Source organism: Myotis davidii, unplaced genomic scaffold, assembly GCF_000327345.1.
Source record: "Myotis davidii unplaced genomic scaffold, ASM32734v1 scaffold169, whole genome shotgun sequence".
In the NCBI taxonomy this organism is placed as follows: Eukaryota; Metazoa; Chordata; class Mammalia; order Chiroptera; family Vespertilionidae; genus Myotis; species Myotis davidii.
The window spans coordinates 2554475-2561911 of record NW_006383005.1 but is presented as its reverse complement, the minus strand read 5'-3'; the positions used below and the strand labels follow the sequence as shown (position 1 = coordinate 2561911).

General features: G+C 54.0%; 1 protein-coding gene across 1 annotated transcript in view; it reads right to left on the bottom strand.

The window, feature by feature from the left end:
* PDE2A (phosphodiesterase 2A) overlaps nt 1-7437 on the bottom strand; it is a 70781-nt gene that overhangs the window by 38914 nt on the left and 24430 nt on the right. The gene's annotated exons all lie outside the window — the stretch shown is intronic.

The following is a 7437-nucleotide window of genomic DNA, read 5'->3' as shown; positions in this document are numbered from 1 at the left end:
CTCCACATTAAAACAAGCAAGCAAGCAAACAAACAAACAAAACACCCAAATTTGAATCCTAGATCCACTATTTATTAGCGGTGCGTGCTTTGGTCAGCTCACTGAGCCTCAGTCTTCTATCTATACACTGGGAGCAACTGAGGCTATCTCCCCCTTGACATGAAGATAAAATGAAACTGAGCCCCAAAAGGTGCCTTCCAGATTATCCACACAGAGTAGGTGCTCAGCTAAATATCTGCAGAATCTGGGTCCTACTCACTTTCCCCAAAAGGAAGGTGGTCTCATTTTTCAACCGAGTGAGGGGTGAGGTTAGGAGCACCAAGAGCTCAAGGGATGCATGAGCCCACAAGGGGGAAGAAACACCGCTGGGTCAGCCCCTCGAAAGACAGAAGGAGAAGTCAGCCTTGACTGCCTCACAGCGTTCCGGTCCCAGGAAGAGGCATTGTCCTTGGAGAGCCGGAACAGAAACCAGAAAGGTCCCTGCTTCTCACTCTATTAACTTGGCTGGAGCCTAGGCGATCAAAGAGAAAGGTAATAGAGCCAGGATCCAGGGCCAAGGCAGGGTTATGACTCATTCTGTTCACTCAGCCATGCCCTCCCCGCTAGTCCTTGGAAATTTTTTCTGATGTCTTCCCTTTGGATGGCTGGGTCTGCGTTCAAAAAGCAAAGTGAGCCCTAAGTGGTTTGGCTCAGTGGATAGAGCGTCGGCCTGCAGACTCAAAGGTCCCAGGTTCGATTCCGGTCAAGGGCATGTGGCATGTACCTTGGTTGTGGGCACATCCCCAGTAGGGAGTGTGCAGGAGGCAGCTGATCGATGTTTCTCTCTCATCGGTGTTTCTAACTCTCTATTCCTCTCCCTTCTTCTCTATAAAAAAATCAATAAAATATATATTTTTTTTTAAAAAAAAAAGCGAAGTGAGTATCTAAAGGGGAGACATGGCTTGGCCCCTGTTCACACGAAAATGATATGAGGTTGAGGGTCTTAGTGGGCCACTATCTCAGCATGAGCCCATAGCATGAGTGTGGCCAGTAATAAATTAAAATGCTGAACCCGCAGGCGATATTGATAAAGATTTAACCTTAATAGAGAAGATGACAATTACGCTACTCCTATCATCTGATCAGACCACCCCAGTGCACTGTGCCTCGGGTTAAGGACAAGATGAGACTCAGAGTAAGGAGGGAACTGGAAACCAAGGCCTTCATATGACTAAGACTAGAGAACCTGGGGTTACCCAGCCTAAGGCAGAGCAGACTCAGGGGTCTCAGTCTTCAACCCCAATCTCTCAGGCTCTCCTGGGCAGGGGGCTGGCCTCTGGGGCTCCAGGGATGGCCTGGAGATCCATAAGATTTCGCAGGAGGCTGCCCTTGGTCCAATGGGACGAAGGACCTTCTTCCAGGCAAACCCATACTACATAGGCAGAGGCCACCAGGAGCGAGGGGGGAGTGAGCTCCCCATCCCTGAGGCTATGCAACAATGGGCTAATTGCCCATTTTTTTCAGAGAGGCTACACAGAGTAGTCCTGCACTGCGGCCCAGACTTCAGCTCCAGACTTCACCCTTGTATCTTCTTGGCTTCAGTTTCCTCCCTGCTCTCCTCCCTCCGGTCCTGTGTTCCCAGGAAGGGGGAGCAATGGGCTTTCTTCCCGCATGCTCACTTGGCATTGCTTTCCCCAGCTCCCAGCCTCCCTTTGATCCCTGCTACTGCTCAAGGATGAAGACGCATTTTGATCATAGAGATATGTCTCTGCCCTTGGACAACAGAGGCTGCTGCTTCCAAACAGTACAACTCCCAGATCGAATCAATTGGCCTTCGGCGCTCCTCATCACAAGGCACGCACCCTCAGCACCATGCACACCTGGCAGCACAGCCACAGGCCCTCTCGCCCTCGCAGAAACACCCCAGCGTGCCTTCAGACTCCCTCCTGGTACACGCGCGGGCTAACATGGAGGCAACTATTTCCCACAGATTCACAGGGCCAGGGCTCAAAACACCTGCTTGCATCATAAACATGCAGGCTGTGGTGGCCTTTAGGGGGTCAATTCTGCAGACAAAAGAGGGGAGGAAGAGCTGATGCCTCATATAATCCTGAAGTAGCATCTGCAAACCCAGGCTCCTCAGAGTGGTTCCCAACAGAGAGTCCTAGAAGATGGTGCTGGCTTAGGTCTGCTCCCGGCTGGAGACAGGGGGGGGGACAAGGTGAGCGCTGAGGAGCCCTGCCCTGCAGTTGGATATGTGTGCTGTGGAAGTTGGAGGAGAGGGGCCAAGGGAATGGAATATAGCCACTGATGTAGGGGGAATTTTTCAAAGCCGCAGGCTTGGGACAGTTAAATGTCCCCATTTGACAGATGAGGAAACTGAGGCTCAAGGAGAAGCAAGGCCCCTTCTGTGGTCAGCCAGCCGGTCAAGGCAGAGCCACGTCCAGAATCCAAGTCTCTAGCTCTCCAGGCTCTGTTCTGCACCTGCCCCCCAGTTCCTCCTCAGGGGTCTTACAGAGAATAGTCTGTCCTGTGTTCTCGTTGGTGGGCTCTTGGGCCTGTCCTTTATTTGGATTGGGGGATGCCCTGACCTGTCTTTTACTGGAGTTGGTGGGTGCTTGTCTGGCCTTTGTTCTGATTGGTCAGTTTTCTGTGACTCCTCAGGCTAAGGGCAGGATAATGGCAAGGATGGGAGAATGGGATAGGAAACTTCCGGAGAGTTGGGGCAGCAGCAGGGAGAGGGTGTCACATCCAGCCAGACTGGGTTGGATGCAGACAGGCCGATGGTCTGGGGCTCTCTGCCTGGCATCCTTTTGTCCATCCACTTCCTGGCCCTGCCCTGTCCTGCCCGCCCCAGGACTGGAGGGTGCTGGGTGCAAGAACGTGGCTGGGAAGGGCCACTCAACCTTGCCCTCAAAGGCTTGCCCCTCCTTGAACCTTCCACAGATCTCAAAGCAGCATCACCTCCACTGCATCAACTCAAGGGGGAAATAACTCAAATTCCATGAGGTGGAGCATGGAGAGCAGGGCGCTGCCCAGTGAGGGGAGGAGAGAATCAGTGGGGCATGGAAGTGGGGGAATCCCCCAATGGGAGGCATGGGGGGGGGGCTGACAAGGCTCAAGTCAAGGGCTAGAAGCCCAGCAATCTTAAAAGAAGAGGAAAGGGAAGCTCAAATAGAGCCATCCCTGCTCTCATGCACATCTACACGTGTCAAACATATACATGTCACCATGCACACACCACTGCCCAACATATATGCACACTCCTCACACAAACATGCACACACGAGTAGAAATGCAACCCTATCTACAAATAGGCACTTAGGCATGTGCACGCATGCATTCACACACGCGTGCGCACAGCCCAGGCTCGGGTGGGGTGAAGGAGGTCACATTTCCTGCCTTCGAAGCTTTTTTGAACCAACATCTATATAAATGTCAGCATAACAACCAGGCAATTTCCAAGACCACAGGGGAGAATTTGTGGTGCATAGAAAAAAAAGCAGCGATTTCCAGTCCTGCCCCAGATGGACTACAGAAGCACTGTTTGGCCGATCAGCCAGGGTCTTCTGAGCCACGGTTTCCTCATTAGTAAAAATGAGTCCTTCCGGCTCTGCAACATATAGTTCTATGGTTTTGTGTTTCAATTCAATGCAGGTGGATGGATGGACAGACAGAGGGTGGATGGGTGGGTGGAGGCTTCCTGCTTTCCCCAGCCCTACGGGTAGCTCTGTGGTTGGAGGTGGGGCCACTCAGCACCGTAGACAGTGCCACTCCCACTCACTAGTCTCCCACGCCAGGTACCGAGACAGGGAGCCTGTTCTGTTCCGGACGAGTCCGTTTCTGGCCTGGGCGTGGAGAAGGTCTGGACTAAATTATTTCTAACTCCTTAATGCCTAGGATTATATGAAGCCAAAGACCTCGGCCTTATGCCTTCTGATGGCATAAGGGACTAATGCCCTTCTTGAGGGTCAGTACCACTGTCACAGCCTGCTCTGCTGTCTTGTCTCTGTGCGTTTCTATGGCTTTTCCGGCTCCATAAACTACTTCCTGCTCTCCCTGCAGCCTAAAACTAACCCCCACCCCCCCCACACACACACCTCTGGAAGGAAGCTCATGGTGCCCCTCATGGTGGCCTAGAAGAAATAAAACGCCAAAATCACAGCAAACCCAGTAGTTCAATACCTTCCAAGACAAGTTGTGTCAGTGGGACGGGCCATACATACTGGTTCTTCCAACTCTGCTCATGTGGGGTTCCCTGTGTGCCGGGCTTTGGTGTCCTCTTCTCTGAGGAGAGGGGCTCCTTCAAGACCCTCCAGGACCTTGAGCCCCTCTCCCTTTCGAATCCTCTTTCCTTCACTCTGGGGCCGTGTCTCTCTCAGACTTTATCTCTCCAGTCTCTCTGAGGGAATCTCTCCCTCCCTCGGGCCACATCCATCTCTTCCACAGGCTGCTCTCCCATCTCATCTCCAAGAATCTTGATGTCTTTTCCCACCTCCAGATCCTGGCTCCTCTCATGGCTTCTCCTGCCATCTCTCTCCTGCCCACTCCGGTCCCGCCCACTCCTTCCCCAAACCTCCAAGTAGTCATCTTGAGGACTTGGGGAGAAACTACCTGACCCAAGATGAACATCCACAGAATGGGGGAACCCCAGAAAGTCAGCCCCATTGGGAGAAACCAGGGGTGCCAAGGCAGATGCCATCTACACTCTTTTGCTTCCTGCCTTCTGTTCTGGTGGGCAATATACACAATCTCTTACCCTCCAGAGAACAGAGTCTTCAGAGACAAAGGAGAAATCTGTCTCTATGCCCAGCACATGCCTGGCTCTAGCAAGCCCAGATGCTCCCATCAGGGTGTCTGGCAGAACTCCCCCAAAGGAGGCCCCCTGGGGACCCCGGCCAGAGTAGCCCCCTTTGGCTGGGCCTCAGACCCCACCTGAGCCTGAGCACCCAAGGTTATGCTGTGACTCTCAAAGCCATCGCAGCATGCCTAGCCCTGTACTTGGAGACTCTACAAGGAAGTGGGAGAGGCGGCCCCTCCCCCCAATCTCCCCACCACCCGAGTCTGCCACCTGCCCAAGGAGCTAGCTAACAGACATGGTGCCTTAAATACTCAGAGAAGAGCTGCCCAGGAGAACTAAGATCTTACAGCTCCAGACCTCCCCTCAACAAGGCTGAGCTGGACCAGCAGCCCGAGAATGAAGGAGAGAGGCTTGGTGACCCTCTGTGACTGGATCTGAAGGAACCAGAAGGAGAGAGACCCAGGCCACAGCTGGACAAGCTCAAATGTCAGTGCCCTGCTTGCATGGCTTTGGGAAAGGGAAGGCAGCGTTCTCAAGCACCTACTGTGGCTAGCAGTGCCCACCAGTGGTTCTCACACTTGAATGTGAATCCTCTGAGGGCTTGTTGCCATGCAGATTGCCAGGCTCCACCTCCAAAGTTTCCTGTGCAGTGAGTCTGGGATGAGGCCAAGAGTTCCCATTTCCAGAACATTCGTGATGAGGGTGCTGCTGGCCCAGAGGCCACAATTTAAGACCCAGGGACAGGCACTACCTCTAATCCCGCCACAAATGCTGGCAGGTAGGTGCCTGCTTGACCAACCCATTTTCTAGGTGAGGAAGTTAAGGGTGAGAGAGGAGAGGTCACCCGCCAGTTCTCTGGCAGCAAGTGCAGGAGGAAGCCTTCTCAGGGAAGGTCCCAGAGGAGGTGCTGAGGGGAGAGCATGAGATATGACACTGGGGCCATCTGGTGGGACAGCGGGGCCCGCTTGGGACCAGGGCATGTGGAAGGGCCTCCCTTCCCCCTATCTTTCTCTTCCTCTCCTTCCTCCTTTACTTCCCCTCCCCTCACCACTCTTCCTCCCTCCTCCCACCCTTCGCAGACTCCAGCTTCAGTTGTTACTCCAACAGGGCCGCGTCTCCAGCCTCCGAGCCACACTGGAGACACGTGCACTGTAGAATACACCTGAGCCCAGTCCCGGCGCCGCCCCCCCCACCCCCAGTGTCCCCACCTTAATGGCCTGGTCCCTTCTAGGAGTCACAACTAGTTCCTCCCAGGTTCATCCTCTCTAAGCCGGTCTCAGCTTCTACTTAGCTTCTGTCTCCTCCAAAATGGCTCCTGATTGTCCCAGGTTTGGGGGTGGATGAGGGATGGGAAGGGGAAAGAAGTTGGGGAGAGAAGGAAGGAAGGAATTGAGCACTCAGATCTCTGAAGGCCTGGCTCACTGGGATCCCTCAATCCCCAACACAGGGCTGAGGTCAGGAAAGGAGGGGATAAGGGAGCAGCCAGAGTGGGCAGAACTGGGTGAGGGGAGGGGGAAAGGGCCCAAGAGGCAGATCTCAGATCAAGTGGACAGGCTCAGGGCTCCTCCTGCACCGTCCCCACCTTCAGCTGCCTCCACACGACAGAGCCAGTAGTGCCTCCATCCCCACTGCCCACACTCTCCTCCATGCCACTGTGCCTCCCAGGGCACACCACCAGCATCCCTTCATCCCTGCTGTCCCACTCATCTTGCACCTGATGCCTCTATCGTCCTAGACCAGGGGTCCATGTGGGCAGTTAGGCACAGCGGGCAGTCACAAGGAGGCAGATGTAAGCTTGCTCTGAGTCAGTCATACCACAAAAGACAAGCCTAAGCTGAAGGGAAGGGTGAGCTCCCTGTCCCCAAGGGTGTGCAAGGAATGAGGCAGGGGCAGGGCAGGGGGGCTGCCAGGTAGTGTGTGCCCTGGGGAAAGGTCTTGATGAGCTTGGCTGTCCCCGTCTCTGTTTCTGTCTCTCAGTCTCCCTGGATTCTCCATGTCTGTCCCTCTTGCTGTCTGTTCTTCTGTGTCATGTGTCTCTCCCACTGCCTCACTGCTCGGTCCCATGACTGTATTTGGCTCTATCTTCAGGGCCTGGCCCAGCCCAGCTGTTCCCCAAATCCTGGGCGGGGGGATGTGGGGGAAGTATGAGAAAGAGGCTTTGATAGACAAGAACCAATTCAGAGGCAGAGGGACAGACCCTGGGGACAGGGCCTGGGGAGGGTCACATGGCCAGGGTCATATAGCCTCTTGCCCCCTCGCCCACTGAGGGAAAGTCCCTGAAGACCAAGCCAGATCTGGAAGAAATGGGGTCCACCCTTTCCCTCTAGACTAAGTGCTGGCCACCCTCCTGCTCCCTGCCCTGCAGGAATGTGTCGCTCCTAAGAATAGCCCTCTGGCCGAAACCGGTTTAGCTCAGTGGATAGAGCGTCGGCCTGCGGACTGAAAGGTCCCAGGTTCGATTCCGGTCAAGGGCATGTACCTGGGTTGCGGCCACATCCCCAGTGGGGGATGTGCAGGAGGCAGCTGGTCGATGTTTCTAACTCTCTATCTCTCTCCCTTTCTCTCTGTAAAATATCAATAAAATATATTAAAAAAACAAAAAAAAACAAAAAGCATTACTATATTTTATTTAATTCAAATGTCTCAATTATCCCTTA